This window comes from Podarcis bocagei, assembly GCF_964188305.1.
Source record: "Podarcis bocagei genome assembly, chromosome: 1".
Lineage (NCBI taxonomy): Eukaryota > Metazoa > Chordata > Lepidosauria > Squamata > Lacertidae > Podarcis > Podarcis bocagei.
Genome location: NC_138125.1, coordinates 10,076,777 through 10,094,160, shown reverse-complemented (window position 1 = coordinate 10,094,160; position 17,384 = coordinate 10,076,777). Strand labels below are relative to the sequence as shown.

Below are 17,384 nucleotides of genomic sequence, written 5' to 3'. Positions count from 1 at the left end.
GACTAACTTTAGAGTTTCTGCCATGTTCTGGGGGAAGAAAGTAATAGCAAACTAATAGCACTACTTTATTGCAGACCTGGAGTCCTGTGTGTAGTTCTGGGCACCAGAGTTTAGGAAGGACACTGAAAAGTTGGAAGGTGTGCAGAGGAGAGCGACCAAGATGATCCAGGGTCTGGAAACCAAGCCTGATGAGGGAATTGGGTGTGTTTAGCCTAGAAAAGGTGACAGCAGTCACAAAATTAAAAGACGCCTGCTTCTTAGGAGAAAAGCAAAGACAAACCTAGACAGCATCTTAAAAAGCACAGACATCACCTTGCCAACAAAGGTCCACTTAGTACAAGCTATGGTCTTCCCAGTAGTGATGTATGGAAGTGAGAGCTGGACCATATAGAAGGCTGATCGACGAAGAATTGATGCTTTTGAATTATGGTGCTGGAGGAGACTCTTGAGAGTCCCATGGACTGCAAGAAGATCAAACCTATCAATTCTTAGGGAAATCAGCCTGAGTGCTCACTGGAAGGACAGATCCTGAAGCTGAGGCTCCAAGACTTTGGCCACCTCATGAGAAGAGAAGACTCCCTGGAAAAGACCCTGATGTTGGGAAAGATGGAGGGCACCAGGAGAAGGGGACGACAGAGGACGAGATGGTTGGATAGTGTTCTCGAAGCTACCAGCATGAGTTTGACCAAACTGTGGGAAGCAGTGGAAGACAGGAGTGCCTGGCGTGCTCTGGTCCATGGGGTCATGAAGAGTCGGACATGACTAAACGACTAAACGACAACAACATCCTAGAAAAGAGAAGACTGAGAGGTGGTGTAACAGCCGTCTTCAAATATCTAAAGGGGGGTCATGTGAAAGAGGGAACTAGCTTGTTTTCTGCTGCTCCAGAGGGTAGGACACAGACCAATGGCTTCAAGTTACAAGAAAGGAGATTCTGACTCAACTTCAGGAAGAAATTTCTGACAGAAAAAGCTGTTTGACAGTGGAATGGTCTCCCTCAGGAGGTGGTGGACTCTCCTTCCTTGAAGGTTTCTAAGCAGAGGTTGGACAGCCATCTGCCATGGATGCTGAAGTTGAGATTCCTGCATTGCAAGGGGGTTGGACTAGATGACCCCTGGAGGTCTCTCCTAACTCTACATGAGAAGACTGGAGAATGGAATGCAGGAGTGACAGACTGCGAGACACCATGGGGAACTGGCAGACCTAAATTTTGGGGGCCCTGAAGTTTGAGCTGTTAAGGGGGCCCCTTCACAACCAGCAACGAGGTCTGGGTAACCACTGTTATCTTCTTCAGTGAGGTTGTTCCATAACATTGATTGACATGTAAGATAAGCCAGTAGAGCAATTTTAAAGTCACCAGTGTGAATAAAAAATTCCTATGCCTTATAGTTTTTTAGTCATGTGACTCAAATTGGGTTTACTAAACCTGTTATTTCTAAGCAATGTAGACTAAAGTAGCTTCATTAGTTGCATAGTAAATCTAACCCTGTCATGGGGACCCTGTTCTCCTCACATAAACAGCAGCAGCAGATTTCTCAGCAAACCTTGGTATAATATTCTAACATGGAAAACTACAGAAACACATTCAAAACACAAGATTTGTTGGCAATGGAACTCAGAGAGAAAGAGAGAGAGGCAGAATGCATGGAAAAGTTCCCTTCTGTTCATGCCATTATTATGAAAGAAACATTTAGAGCAAAACGACTTACATAGTTTGCGCTTTTGCTGAGTAGTAATTCAGAGGTCACCCATTACTTGCACCCACAAAGTAATCCCAGGTGTTTCTTTTGTATCATTTGCAGGTGGTGGATTCTGAGAATGCTGCAACTCTCAAAGAGATTCCAGGTTTCTCCCTTGCAGGACAGATTACTCAAGGTGGATTTTTATTTCTTATTATTGGAGCTGTTGGTGATTTAAGTCGGCTGGATGCGAGAAGGAAAAGTTCTATGCCCCCGTGGTTTAGAAGGTAGGGAGTGGCGACTTCTCTCTAATGGGCTGTATTGTCCCAGGGAAAGGAGGAAGTTTACGGGTCTGTAAACATGTGAGTATCACCCAAGGAATGTTAGCCAAAGAGATTGCTGAGAAACCGGCTTAACTTGTTTCCGCTGCAACGCAATTAAGCTGCTTACACCTGTCTCCATCATTGGCACCATTCAAAAGGATACTGGTTTGGGGCACCCAACTGTTGGTGTATGAGCCAGGACCAAAATTGGTACCAAGTGTGCTGAATAAGGTTCAATATGATCTCAAGACCTAAACTTCAGCATTTATTTACCTCATAAAATTTATACACCGCTTTTTTGTAAACAACCACAACAACCTCAAAGCGGTTTACATCAAATGCAATGGTAAAATCAAGGAAGATTTACAACCCTACTTTAAAACATACCAAATTTTAAATACTAAAAGAGATTAAAATGGCCTCAATTATGTTCCAGAGACAGTGCCGAAATCCAAAATTGTGTATAGTCAAATCATATTGGGTTCAATGGTGGGTGGGATTGCAACAACAACAGAAATCCTGACCCCCATCCCCTTTGATGTGCTTTGATAGTTTATTGCCAAGTATACAAAACTGAATGTTCCCAAGTAAATTGTGAGTAAGTTGTGAGTTACCTGTGTGTACACAGGTACACACCTGTACACATTATTATACACATGTTGTTGTTGTTGTTGTTTAGTCGTTTAGCCGTGTCCAACACTTCGTGACCCCATGGACCAGAGCATGCCAGGCACTCCTGTCTTCCACTGCCTTCCACTGCCTCCCACACTGTCCAACCATCTCATCCTCTGTTGTCCTCTTCTCCTTGTGCCCTCCATCTTTCCAAACATCAGGGTCTTTCCCAGGGAGTCTTCTCTTCTCATGAGGTGGCCAAAGTCTTGCAGCCTCAGCTTCACAATCTGTCCTTCCAGTGAGCACTCAGGGCTAATTTCCTTAAGAGTGGATAGGTTTGATCTTCTTGCAGTCCATGGGACTCTCAAGAGTCTCCTGCAGCACCAGAATTCAAAAGCATCAATTCTTTGGCGATCAGCCTTCTTTATGGTCCAGCTCTCACTTCCATCCATCACTACTGGGAAAACCATAGCTTTAACTATATGGACCTTTGTTGGCAAGGTGATGTCTAATAATTAGTTGGACTTTAAGAAAAGCAGTACATAAACAGCTCAATGATAAGGTGGTCTTCCATGACACAAGAAGCTGTTGGGAGATGGGCAAAGCTTGACTGGTCTGGAACCATCAAATCCCTTGTCTAAATCCATTCAAAACAGATCCCCCCTCCATTCCCTGCTCAAAGAACTCATCACAGATACTGAGTCATGAGAGAGGGAGGTGGGGAAGCTATGGCCCTACAGATGCCGTTGGACAACAACTCCCATCATCCCATGCCACTGGCCACGTTGGCTGGGAGGCCAAAGACATAGCCCCTCCATCACAACCTTTGGCAAAAGACATAACGCATCTCCTGTGGAACGCTGGCAGGCAGATTGGAGCATAGGTGCATAATTCACTGGGCCTTATCTGCTCAGTACTTCCCTGAGTGCCTCTATGCGCCCGAGGCATCCTGCAAGTTACGTTTTCAGTGGAGTTACTGTACACCATGGACAAAACGTTCCAAAGTAAATCAAAAAGCGCCTGCCTCTTTGAGGGCAGAGCTATGTGGCTCTCAGCCTCACAACGTGAGATTTATTCATTGCTGTGTGCAGTTAGATTTTTAAGAGTTAGATTTTTAACTGGCCTGATTTCTTCTGCTCCCACAAGCCCCTTCAAAAGCACACACACAGAAGGCCCCTGGCACATTTGCTTTTAGGGAACTCCTGAGAGTTTTCTTACATTTCAGGCCACAGTATTCACCTCTTGTTTAGTTGATTAGTCGTGTCCAACTCTTCGTGACCCCATGCACCAAAGCACACTGCCTCCCGCAGTTTGGTCAAACTCATGCTGGTAGCTTCGAGAACACTGTCCAACCATCTCGTCCTCTGTCGTCCCCTTCTCCTTGTGCCCTCCATCTTTCCCAACAACAGGGTCTTTTCCAGGGAGTCTTCTCTTCTCATGAGGGGGCCAAAGTATTTGAGCCTCAGCTTCAAGATCTGTCCTTCCAGTGAGCACCTGTTGCTGGACCACAAACCAGATGAAAAAGAAAAACTGCCCCTCAGCTGCCCCGCCTCCTCGCCCTATTCTGTTGTTTTGCCAGAACAAAGATGGCGGCCCTACACAACACACTTGCTCCCACAGGAGGCAGCGATGGCTGCCAACCTAGATGACTTCAAAAAAGGGTTTTGGCCAATTCATGGAGCAGACAGCTATCTGTGGCTACTAGATCTGATTGCTATGTTCTCCTTCCACAGCAATGCTTTTGAATCCCAGTTTCTGGAAACCACAGGAGGGGAAAGAGCGGTAGTCTTGTTATCTGGGGAACCGGGTTCGCGTCTCCGCTCCTCCACATGCAGCTGCTGGGTGACCTTGGGCCAGTCACACTTCTCTGAAGTCTCACAGCCCCACTCACCTCACAGCGTGTTTGTTGTGGGGGAGGAAGGGAAAGGAGAATGTTAGCCGCTTTGAGACTCCTTAAAGGGAGTGAAAGGCGGGCTATCAAATCCAAACTCTTCTTCTTCTTCTTGTGCTCAGATGCTGCTCACAGGTTTCCCGCAGGCATCTGGTTGGCTCAGGTGAGAACAGGATGGTGGAGAAGGTGGCTCTTCTCATGTTCATGATATAGTACAACAACATATGGAGGCCACAGCTTCCCTGCACACTCTGGTTTTTGTTTTTGTTTTTCTTCAAACATTTTTGCTCTGCAAAGTGTGAATATGCTCTAATTAAGGCTTCGTATCTGGGTGATTCGGAAACTTCAACTAATCCAGCCTGGGAGTCATTTTGGACCCACAGCTGTCCATGGAGGCACAGGTCAATTCTGTGTCCAGGGCAGCTGTTTATCAGCTCCATCTGGTACGCAGGCTGAGACCCTACCTGCCCACGGACTGTCTCGCCAGAGTGGTGCATGCTCTAGTTATCTCCAGCTTGGACTACTGCAATGTGCTGCATGTGGGGCTACCTTTGAAGGTGAGCCAGAAACTACAACTAATCCAGAATGCGGCAGCTAGACTGGTGACTGGGGGCGGCTGCCGAGATCACATAACACCGGTCCTGAAAGACCTACATTGGCTCCCAGTACGTTTCCGAGCACAATTCAAAGTGTTGGTGCTGACCTTTAAAGCCCTAAACAGCCTCAGTCCAGTATACCTGAAGGAGCGTCTCCACCCCCACCATTCTGCCCGGACACTGAGGTCCAGTGCCGAGGGCCTTCTGGCGGTTCCCTCACTGCGAGAAGCCTAGCTACAGAGAACCAAGCAGAGGGCCTTCTCGGTAGTGGCGCCCACCCTGTGGAACGCTCTCCCACCAGATGTCAAAGAGAACAACTAACGAACTTTTAGAAGACATCTGAAGGCAGCCCTGTTTAGGGAAGCTTTTAATGTTGGATGCATTACTGTATTTTAATATTTTGTTAAAAGCCGCTCCGAGTTGTTGTTGTTGTTGTTCAGAATGTGGCAGCTAGACTGGTGGCTGGGAGTGGCTGCCATGGCCATATAACACCGGCGCTAAAGAATCTCCACTGGCTCCCAGTACGTTGCCAGCACAATTCAAAGTGTTTGTGCTGACCTTTGAAGCCCTCAACAGCCTTGGACTCGGACAGGGCTATGACAAATTCTATGATTCTATACAGTGATACCTCGGGTTACAAACACTTTGGGTTACAAACACTTCAGGTTACAGACTCCGCTAACCTGGAAGTAGTACCTCGGGTTAAGAACTTTGCCCTAGGATGAGAACAGAAATCGTGCAGCGGCGGCACGGTGGAAGCAGGAGACCCCATTAGCTAAAATAGTATGGTTTCAGGTTAAGAACGGATCTCTGGAATGAATTAAGTTTGGAACCAGAGGTACCACTGTACAGTGTACAGTGGTACCTCAGGTTACAGACGCTTCAGGTTACAGACTCTGCTAACCCAGAAATAGCACCTTGGGTTAAGAACTTTGCTTCAGGATGAGAACAGAAATTGTGTGGCGGCAGCAGGAGGCCCCATTAGCTAAAGTGGTACCTCAGGTTAAGAACGGACCTCTGGAACGAATTAAGTTCTTAACCTGAGGTACCACTGTATATGACTTGCTTGCTGGTTGGTTGGGGTTTTTGAAACCTTGCATGTTCACCGTGAGATCTGGCTGGTTTTCAAATTTCTAAAAGCGAGGAGAGATAGAAACGCAGCGGTTTACACGGCACACCTGCTTCTGCTGGAGAGAGGCCAGGCTGAGCCTTCGATACCTTTCAGAAGAAGGAACAGGAAATCAATCCACTAGATGTCCATTTAATCTCGCAGGGACACCTTGGCAACGGACCTTTTTATAGGGCTCTTGAAGGAGGGCGTGTTTGCCTTTCCTGTGCGAATCGCCGGCACATGCCATGAACCCGTGGAACTATAACCACTCCGTTGAAAGGGAAGCAAGGAAACGGCGTTGCCGGGGTAACCGCCCCCTCTGCGATTCTCCGGTGAAAAGATGTTTGGTTGGGTTTTATTTTATTTTTTAATGACAGAAACGGCGCAAAGGTTTCTGAGAGGATCGTTGCCACAGGGAGGGAGTTCTGAAGAGGAATTAGCAGCTTGACATTTCGCAGGAGCAAAGAATAGAAGCTGATTTTTTTATTGTGCTTTTTTTCTCTTTTTTGCAGTTTAGTTAATGGTTGACAAGTCAGAGTTGAGTAAAGAAACCACAAATGTACTAGGTTTCAACCAGCCCTGCTAGAAGCACCGTAGCGGAAGTAGAAATCAAAGTGTATAAGCACAGCCCCGTGCAAGCGTTTTGCTGTTCTTAACCTGCTGGATGAAGACTTCCAAGAGTCCTCAAGCCTGCTTATCTGGAAGTCACATTAATGGAAGTTGACTGTTTCTCCCTAGCTATTTTTCTCCCTGTTATGAGAATTATAAGATCTAAGATATAAAATAAATGTTCATAAATGTACCAGGCAAACACATAAACATATAAACCACGTGTCTGAGACAGTACAGTGGTACCTCGGGTTAAGTACTTAATTCGTTCCGGAGGTCCGTTCTTAACCTGAAACTGTTCTTAACCTAAAGCACCACTTTAGCTAATGGGGCCTCCCACTGCTGCTGCCACGCCGCTTCCGCGTGATTTCTGTTCTCATCCTGAAGCAAAGTTCTTAACCCGAGATACTATTTCTGGGTTAGCAGTTAGTCTGTAACCTGAAGCATATGTAACCTAAAGCGTATGTAACCCGAGGTACCACTGTACAGGAAAACAGTCCTAAAGCCATTTTGACTCTTTCAGTGACCTCAAATATTCCTCTGCAGTTTGGATGGAAATGGGAAAATAATTTATTTATTTATTATTTATTTATTTATTTATTTATTTATACCCCGCCCATCTGGCTGGGCTTCCCCAGCCACTCTGGGCGGCTTCCAACAAAATATTAAAATACAGTAATGCATCAAACATTAAAAGCTTCCCTAAAAGCCTCCCCATTGTCTCTGTGCTCACAAATCCTGCCTTAAGGGCACATTTGTGTAGGAATAGGGTGAGCCTGTGACCTGGACTCGGGAATTAAGTATTTACCATCACAAAAGAATGGCCAGGCTGTCCAGGTAAACCCGTGAACAGGTTTCCTGCCAGACAGGATTATGCTGTAGACCGCCCCTTCTGTGATGTATGTATGATGTTTTGGGGGGTGGTCTTGAGCTACAGGGTGGCAATTTCAAAAGTCTATATAAGGGCTTGTAGATGCTTGTATGCATTACTGTGTGTTCACATTTGATTGGTTGGTAACTGAATTCTAGAGAGTTCTCATATGATTGGCTAATGTCGGGAGGTATCTCGTGAAGGAGAGACTCCATTTTATGTGCAGCAAGATGACTGTGTGTTAGAATCCACTGTGAACACTGCTAAGTTGAATCGAGTGTGGGAGCGCTTCTTCTCTGCTTGGAAGAAAGAGAGCTAAGCTGCAGAAGAAGGTGAAAGCGGGAATCTCCCATAGGAGCTGCAAGGCATAACCTTAACAGTAATACAGAAGGCTGAAAGTGCTGAGTTCTGGAAAGGGAGGAAAATACAGTTGTTTGGAAGTTAGAAGAAGAGACTAAGCCCAGGCTTGGAGAAGCATGCGACTGTAAATATTATGTTTCAATACATCTATAAGTTTCTGCAAGTAAAGTTTTGAATGTTAAAAGTCTGGATATTAGCTTAATTTCCAAAGAAGGGTGTCTGATTTTTTTCCTTGTTACCCTTATGCTGAACACATTGTACTGCATCAATGGAAAAGATTATTAGAAAGTGGATTTTGTGAACACTTGTGGCCACTAAGCCCAGAAGGGTAAACACTCCCCCCATCTATTATGCAATGGCCTGAAGACCTCAGAGCCCCTGCTGAATTCTATCATGTTTCATACAAACATTAATCTCACATAGATACCTATCTGGACGGCTTAGGTTGACTTGCATTTTAAATTTACAATGGATGTACTAATGGTTATTGTATCCTTAAGGTGAGCTGGTGTCGTTTGGGGGCTTTCTTTTGTTTTTCTCTCCTTCGCATTTTCTCCTCTTTCTGGTTTTTTCCCTTCTTTGTTAAGTTTGCCAGGAATCTTTTTTTAAGGGATTGTCACCAGTGCTGAGGTGAAATGGCGTGACTTTCGTAAACGTTTTATATTGCTCGACAAAATGCACACACACACCCCACACACCTTTTAAGAGAGCTAGGGATAGCGGGGTAGGGATATTTGCAACAAGTCTCCCGGTATTTCACTGAGAGCATGTACTCTGACCTCAACCCTGGAATGGTTTGTGACATTGCTGTGCAGCCAAGCTGAGGAGCAGGTGAGGGAGCATAGCTGTCAACTGTCCCTTATTTGGCAGGAAACTCCCTTATCCCAGTGCCGTGTCCCGCTGCTGTCCCTTATTGATGATGTCCCTTAAATTTCCCTGGTTTCAAAGGAAGCAGCTCCTCTCCCTCCCTCCCTGCCGGCCAGGGAGTTGGGAGGCTCCAACTGTGTTGTTTGGCTGCATTGCGCACCCAATGAGGAGTCTAAGAACAACTGGGGGGTGGAGCTTGCATGCCTTGTGCCTATCAAATCGGCTGCGTTCCCTGGGGACTCACCTTTGCTCAGCGCTTCCCAGCGGAGAGGTGACAGTGGTTTTCCCTGCTGCATCCCCTTTGCTGGGTTCCTGCGCTGTGGGAACCACCGCTTGAGGCTTCGTTTGGCTGCTGGCTGGGCTTTCTGCCTTTGGCTCAGAGGGGATCAGAAGTCGAACCTCCCTGTGCTCTGGAAATCCCTTATTTTGGCTGCTGATCCCTTATTTTTGAGGCTGCTGGTCCCTTATTTTCAAATCTGTAAGTTGACAGCTATGCCTCTGAGGGAGTTTGGTATTTTCGGGCCTGGAGAAGAGAAAGCTGAGAGGTATCTGAAGCTGTCACACAGAAGATGCAACAAGATGCAGCTTTGGAGGGTAGGACCTGAACCAGTGGATTCAAATCACAAGAAAGGAGATCCCAAGTAAACATCAGAAAGAACTTTCTGGTGGTAAGAGCCGTTTGACAGTGGAACAGACTCCGTCAGAAGATTGTGAGCTCTCCTTCAGTGGAGGGTGATGCAACAGCAGCAAAAAAAAAATAGGTTAATGCTATTCAAGGCTGCACCAATGGAAGTATAGTGTCCAGGTCAAGGGAAGTCATAGTCCCACTCTATTCCGCCTTGGTCAGACCACACCTGGAATTCTGGATCCAGTTCTGGGTGCCACAATTTAAGAAGGATGTTGGCAAGTTGGAACGTGTGCAGAGGAGGGCAACCAAGATGATCAAGGGTCTGGAAACCAAGGTCACCCAGTCCAGCCCCCTGCAATGCGGGTAGGAAGCGAGCAGTCGCCTAAATAATAACGATAAAGGGAAAATGACATTCCAAGGCAGAGAAGAGCTTCAGACCTCGCCCTGCTCTCATCCACAACTCAGATCAGCTGATACTTTCATAAGCGATCAATGGCAATTGCGGGTGAGTCACGCTAAGCCTATTAAGCCCTAAATCGTGCATTCATTTTTAATGCTCAAGTATGTGCTTTAATGAGTGCAGGAGAATCTTCCCCCTGCTTCCAGCTAATCACCACCATTCACATAAGGGCTGTCTCTCCTTGCTTTAAATGTCGCAATGTATTCCTCCAGCTGGGACACGGGTGGCGCTGTGGGTTAAACCACAGAGACTAGGACTTGCCAATCAGAAGGTCGGCGTTTCGAATCCCCGCGACGGGGTGAGCTCCCGTTGCTCGGTCCCTGCTCCTGCCAACCTAGCAGTTCAAAAGCACATCAAACTGCAAGTAGATAAATAGGTACCGCTCCGGAGGGAAGGTAAACGGCATTTCCGTGTGCCGCAACCCCAGAGTTGGTCATGACTGGACCTAATGGTCAGGGGTCCCTTTACCTTTATTCCTCTAGCTAAAATGTGGCTCCCAGAACTGGACACAGGATTCCAGGTGGGGTCTGACCAAGGCAGAATAGAGCAGTAGACTATGACTTCCTTTGATCTGGTTACTAGACTTCTGCTGATGCAGCCTTGAATGGCATTAGCCTTTTTTGCTGCTGCATCACACTGATATCTAGGCAACACGATGACCATACACATACGTAATAGACAATCTTTATAGAATTCCTTCAAGCCATAACAAGTACAAAATGAAATCTGTAGTCTCAAATTCTCCGAAAATCTTTAAATGAAGCGAGGTAGAATTCTACGAAACAGTAGTCAGTATCCGGAATCACTGTTCAGTGTTGGACATCATATTTGCTGAATACACAAAGCTTCACAGCTTGTCTTTCATCGTACAAGGTTTGGTACCTCGCTTCATTTAAAGATTTCCAGAGACTTTGAGACTACAGATTTCATTTTGTACTTGTTATGGTTTGAAGGAATTCTATAAAGATTGTCTCTGACGTATGTATATGGTCAACGTGTTGCCTAGATATTGCTGACGTTCTCTTTGCAACACAGGGGTATGTTTGGTTACTTACACATCACACTGATAGCCTTGCAGTGAAGGGCTGGGCCTGGGGGGGAAGAACATCTATCTACCATGCATGCAGAAGGTCCCAGGTTCCATCACCAGCTGCACACACCCTGCCTAAGACCCCCTGCCCCTCCTTGTAGACCAGGGGTAGACAAACCTTTTTATACCTGCCATCCACTTATGCATCTTTCTTGATGGTAAAATTTCCTTACCGCCCACCAGTGCTCGATGGAAGGAGGATTCAGCGTGTGCCGTGGAACCCCCTACCGCCCACCTAGAATCCTGACACACCCACTAGTGGGCGGTAGGGACCAGGTTGACAACCCCTGATGTAGATAATACTGAGCTAGATAACTCCATTCAGCAGAAGGCGGCTTCCTATGAAACAGATGAAATGAAGGGCAAGCTTTTGTCAGTTCACCATAGAATTGCAGAGTTGGAAGGGATCATTTAGTCCAAGGGTCAGCAAACTTTTTCAGCAGGGGGCTGGTCCACTGTCCCTCAGACCTGGGGGGGGCAGACTATATTTGGGGTGGGGGAATGAACAAATTCCTGTTGTTGTTTAGTCATTTAGTTATGTCTGACTCTTCGTGACCCCATGGACCAGAGCACGCCAGGCACTCCTGTCTTCCACTGCCTCCCGCAGTTTGGTCAAACTCATGCTGGTAGCTTCGAGAACACTGTCCAACCATCTCGTCCTCTGCCGTCCCCTTCTCCTTGTGCCCTCCATCCTTCCCAACATCAGGGTCTTTTCCAGGGAGTCTTCTCTTCTCATGAGGTGGCCAAAGTATTGGAGCCTCAGCTTCACAATCTGTCCTTCCAGTCAGCACTCAGGGCTGATTTCCTTCAGAATAGAGAACAAATTCCTATGCCCCACCAATAACCCCGAGATGCATTTTAAATAAAAGCACACATTCTACTCATGTAAAAGCACGCTGATTCCCGGACCGTCTGCAGGCCGGATTTAGAAGGCGATTGGGCTGGATCCGGACCCCGGGCCTTAGTTTGCCTGCCCATGATTTAGTCCAACCCTACACAATGCAGGAATATGTAGCTGTCCCATACGGGGTTTGAACCTGCAACCTTGGTGTTACTAGCACCACGCTCTAACCAGCTGAGCTATCCAGGTTTCTTACTCTCCCCACTCTCTTCTGAAATGATCAAGGGCAGAGGAAATGCTTGTCACTTTCAAGGACTGCCAAACCACAGCGGTCTCCAAACTTTTTTGACCCCCACAAAACCACTTGAAAACCGCTGGTGGTCCTTGGCAGAGCACTGGATGATTTCTCTGCCTGTTGCAGCAAGTGTGCTGTATGCTGAACCATTTTCAGCTGCACTTTTATTCCTTCTTTTTATTCCTAGGACCCTCGTACCTACGGGACCGCCTCTCCCGGTATGCCCTGTGGAGGACCTTAAGGTCCATAAATAGCAACACCCTAAAGGTCCCGGGCCCTAAGGAAGTCAGATTAACCTCAACCAGAGCCAGGGCCTTTTCAACACTGGCTCCAGCCTGTGGAACGCTCTGCCTCATGAGACCAGGGCCCTGCAGGATCTGATTTCTGTGAGACAGTTGTTCCACCTGGCCTTTGGCTTGGAATCAACTTGATCCCCTCCCCCTTTCCTTTTTCCTTCTGCGGTGGAACTCCTATTTGGGGACTTCCCTGGCTTTTTCTGGCCCACATAGGACCAGTCTGGATAGTTGGCCTTGGTGAAGATTTGACGTTCTCATCCCCAAAAAGTTTCTGATTTGAGTTTCTACTGAAATGAGGCCGCATTTTAATGTCGTACTTCAATCTTGTTTCCAAGTTGTATTTTAATCAATTGTTTTTATACCTAGTGTTAGCCGCCCTGAGCCCGGTCTGGGCTGGGGAGGGCAGGGTATAAATAAAATGTATTATTATTATATTATTAATAATATTTTATTTTATTTTTTTAATACGCATTGTGTTTTACTGTATTGCCATTTCAATTCACGGAATCGTAGAACTGTAGAGTTGACTTGAACCACCGACCTTCTGGTTGGCAGCCACGCGCACTGAACGATTCTGCCACAGATTTCAAATTGCGATGCGATAAAATGCAAGAGAGGGTGCAAAAGGAGCTATTACAGATGTAATTTTTAAAAAGACCTTGAGCCCCCCCCCCTCACTTCCTGTAGCTCTGGGGCAAAGAACTCCCCCCCCCCTTCTCTTAAACCTTCAGCGAGCATTAGGCTGTTGAGTCCATTTAATGTTGTGCTTGGGGCTTCCCAGGGCTGCAGTCAGACGGTCTTCCTTTCCAACAACGCAAAGTGGTTGTTTTGCCGCTTCCAATCAATGCAAAGATGCTTATGCTGGGAACGTAAAGCCTTTTGCTGCTGCAGAGGGAGACAATTGCTCTCAGCAAGGAACTCGCCCGCAATTGCCTGCATCGTGGGATTATTCATTTATTCTTCAATATCCTTGCAATTTACGGGAAGGGCCAGGCGGCCTTGACCAGACAGGCTGCTACGCCGTAACCTCCAAATGCATCAAGGCAGGAGGTCTAGGATCCCTGGAGGACCAGGAGTAAAGTGCCTCGATTCCTGCTGACTGCCTTCCAAATCTGCTCAGTACAAAACAGTGCCGTATAGAGAGTCTAATATCAAATCACCCACCCTTCTGGTTTCAGAAAGCTCAGAAAAGAAGGACTGCATCCCCCTCTAGTGGCACGATTGTGTAACTTGCCAGAGTTTTAAAAAATCTAAATTCCGCCATTCAGGGATTATTCATTACTATTAAATAAAATGAAATTAATTTTATTTATACCCTGCCCTCCCCGGCCAGAGAAGCTAACAACAGTAGGCCAGAGAAGCTAACAACATCTGAAGGCAGCCCTGTTTCAGGAAGCTTTTAATGTTTGATGTATTATAGTATTTTAATATTCTTTTGGAAGCTGCCCAGAGTGGCTGGGGAAGCCCAGCCAGATGGGCGGGGTATAAATAATAAAAATTAAATTATTATTATTATTATAACAGTAAAAATTACAGTAAAAACATAATAGGGGGGGGAAACCAATTTAAAATACAGGTTAAAATGCAATTTAAAATGCAGCCTCAGTATCAAAACCATAAGGGGAGGGAAACTATTATTATTATTATTATCATCATCATCATCATCATCTGCATTTTTGCATTTAGATATATCTCAGAGCAACTTACAACATTAAAAACAGAACTAAGAAAGTCCTATTTTCAGATGTAGCAGCAACAAGTAACAGAATCAAAAACATAATTTAAAGAAGCAAGCCCTACCCACCCTGCTTAAAGGATGAGCACCCAAGGCCACTGTCATAACTACCATAAAATCATAGAATTTGTAGAGTTGGAAGGGACCGTGAGGGTCATCTAGTCCAACCCGCTGCTAGTTAAACCCTGGGATTAAGGGTCTCATGCTCTACCGACCGAGCTATTCAAGCTGCTCTTCTCAATTAAAAACTGAAAGCCTGGGGGGAAGTAAAGATGAGCCTAAAAACAAGAGATTCCAGGTGTGTTTCCTTGTTAAGAGCGTTTCAAAAACTGGGAGCCACCACTGATAAGGCCTCTTCTCGTGTCTGCACCCCACTTATAGATGGCATGCAATTTAGGGCCTCGGATGGTGAATACAGTGATTTGGGTCAGTTTCTGTGGGGAGTGGCAGTCTTTGGGTGTGCTGAGCCACGGAAAACTTTGAGCTGAGCACTTTGAATTGAACACAGAAACTAGCTGGTAAATTTTTGGCTTTCCAGACGCACATGTGTAGTCGGGGGGCAGCTGCCCCCCCCCATCAAGCCAATAAATAAAAATACTTAACTAAAAGTAGAACAAATCAGAATATTTGAAACTGAAACACTCGCTGAGGTCACTCGGACGATGTTGCAAAAAGCTTTCAGCAAATCCAAGGAAACTTGCTTTAGTTTAGTTTTTTTTTATTTTAAAAAAAAACAAGATGGAAAAAGGCGTATTCTTTGTAATTTTGCTAAATATACTCGATAACCGCATGAAAGGCACTCCCTGGTGTTCATGTTTTATTGAGCTTCCTAGTTTTCAAATACAGTGGTGCCTCGCAAGACAAAATTAATTCATTCCGCGAGTTTTGTCGTCTTGCGATTTTTTTCGTCTTGCGAAGCACGGTGTCGGGAAAGTTTTGGAAAAGCTTCAAAAATCACCAAAGTCTTAAAAAAACTCAAAAAAGGCTACCACACCGCGTTCTATGAGTTGCTCCTCGAAGTCAAGTCGCAACTGTATTAACGGTGTTAAGAAAAAGGAAACAAACTTGCAAGACGTTTCCGTCTTGCGAAGCAAGCCCATAGGGAAAATCGTCTTGCGAAGCAGCTCAAAAAACAAAAAACCCTTTCGTCTAGCAAGTTTTTCGTCTTGCGAGGCATTCGTCTTGCAGGGCACCACTGTAAGTTCCATATAGTTAAAGCTATGGTTTTCCCAGTAATGATGTATGGAAGTGAGAGCTGGACCATAAAGAAGGCTGATTGCCGAAGAATTGATGCTTTTGAATTATGGTCTGGAGGAGACTCTTGAGAGTCCCATGGACTGCAAGAAGATCAGACCTCTCCATTCTGAAGGAAATCAGCCCTGAGTGCTCACTGGAAGGACAGATTGTGAAGCTGAGGCTCCAATACTTTGGCCACCTCATGAGAAGAGAAGACTCCCTGGAAAAGACCCTGATGTTGGGAAGGATGGAGGGCACAAGGAGAAGGGGACAGCAGAGGACAAGATGGTTTGACCAAACTGCGGGAGGCAGTGGAAGACAAGAGTGCCTGGCGTGCTCTGGTCCATGGGGTCACGAAGAGTCGGACACAACTAAATGACTAAACAACAACAACAAAGTTTTCAGATGGCTGAGGATTTTGACAGATTCTTTTTCTGAGCACTAACTGTTGTGGAGACACTTCGTTCCAAGTCTGCTAGACAGAGCTAGACAGAGGATGATAGGTGCTTGCCCTGCTCCCCAACACGATTACACAAATCCTGACTACTTCCATGCCCAAACGCTGCTGGACTCTTCTCTGGGTGAAACATACTCAGCTCCCACAATCATTCCTCATACATTTCGGCTTTCCAAGGCCCTCCATCATCTGAGCTACATCATCTGGGCCCACGTTCCAGGCTGCCTGACCTCTCAGAAGCTGCAGGTGCCCCTGGAGATTAATAACCCACCTTCCATCAAACATTCGCAATTGCAATCTTGCAACCCTCCCGACAGGAGAGCAAACAAGCTGATACTTGCGAGGTTCTTTTTACTCCAAAAAAAACTGGCTCGCGCTAGAATTGAATGGATTAAGGATGAAGGACAAAAATAATTTCTACTCAACAGAGACAGATGGGTGTGGGGTTTCAAAATCTGTTCTCTTTGCACACAGAAGGGCGGTGTTGAGATCTGAAAAGCCCCGTGCAGAGGGTGTTGAATACTCACAGATAGCTAGGGGTTGCAATTTGATTCCATTTGCATTTATTTTATTTTATTTGAAATTATTTTTATTTGATTTTACAAGTGTAGTATGATAACCATTCGAAATACATATCCATAGAGATTTCTCATAATCTCCCGACTTCCCCTCCATGAGTCCTATTGCCAGCCTTTCCTACTGCATATTATTTCATAATCCATATTTTATATCTCTCCATGCTGTCCATAGTATCTGCTACATTACTAGTGTGATTGGAACCCTGCTAATGTTTTCATCTGCTTACTGCGGTCTCCTAGATAAATTATAAATTTTTCCGATTCTTTATTAAAAGCTTTTGTCATCTTGGTTCCTGAGCTTTCCAGTCAGTTTTGCCATTTTGGTGTACTCCAACAGCTTGATTTGCCATTCCTCTCTGGTAGGGACTCCTATAGGGTTTTTTAATAGCGTTTTTTAATACCTGTGTAGATCCAGCCCTGGACTAATAACATCCTTGCAGCTGTTGTCGCTGATTACATTTGCATCTGTCAAACATGGACTTTTCAAAACGATGTGCAAACCGTACCACAACCATCCTTTGAAATCTTCATGGATGATGCTTACTTTTTTCCCTAAACTAAAATGTGCCCGCTGGTTTTCCTGCTAACATATTTGAAACCTGCTTTTGCAAACTGAGTTCAGTCTCTGGTTGCATCAGGTCATTGTCAAGTGTCCCTTATTTGGCGGGACAGTCCCTTATCCCAGCGCCATGTCCCGCTGCTTTCCCTTATTGATGGATGTCCCTTAAATGTCCCTTAAATGATGTCCCCTAAATTTCAAAGGAAGCAGCTCCTCTCCCTCCCTCCCTCCCTGCCGGCCAGGGAGGAGGAAGGCTCCAACTGTGTTGCTTGGCTGCGTTGCTCACCCAA

General features: G+C 45.8%; 1 protein-coding gene across 4 annotated transcripts in view; it reads right to left on the bottom strand.

Moving 5' to 3' along the window:
- SYT16 (synaptotagmin 16) overlaps nucleotides 1-17,384 on the bottom strand; it is a 111,823-nt gene that overhangs the window by 75,788 nt on the left and 18,651 nt on the right. For 2 of the 4 annotated variants that reach the window (XM_081192640.1, XM_081192639.1), the window contains exon 1: nucleotides 1,710-2,159. The exons of the other annotated variants lie outside the window; for them this stretch is intronic. The gene's annotated coding sequence lies outside the window, so the exon portion shown is untranslated. Of the gene's footprint in view, nucleotides 1-1,709; nucleotides 2,160-17,384 lie in introns of those variants that run through there. 4 annotated transcript variants of the gene reach the window in all.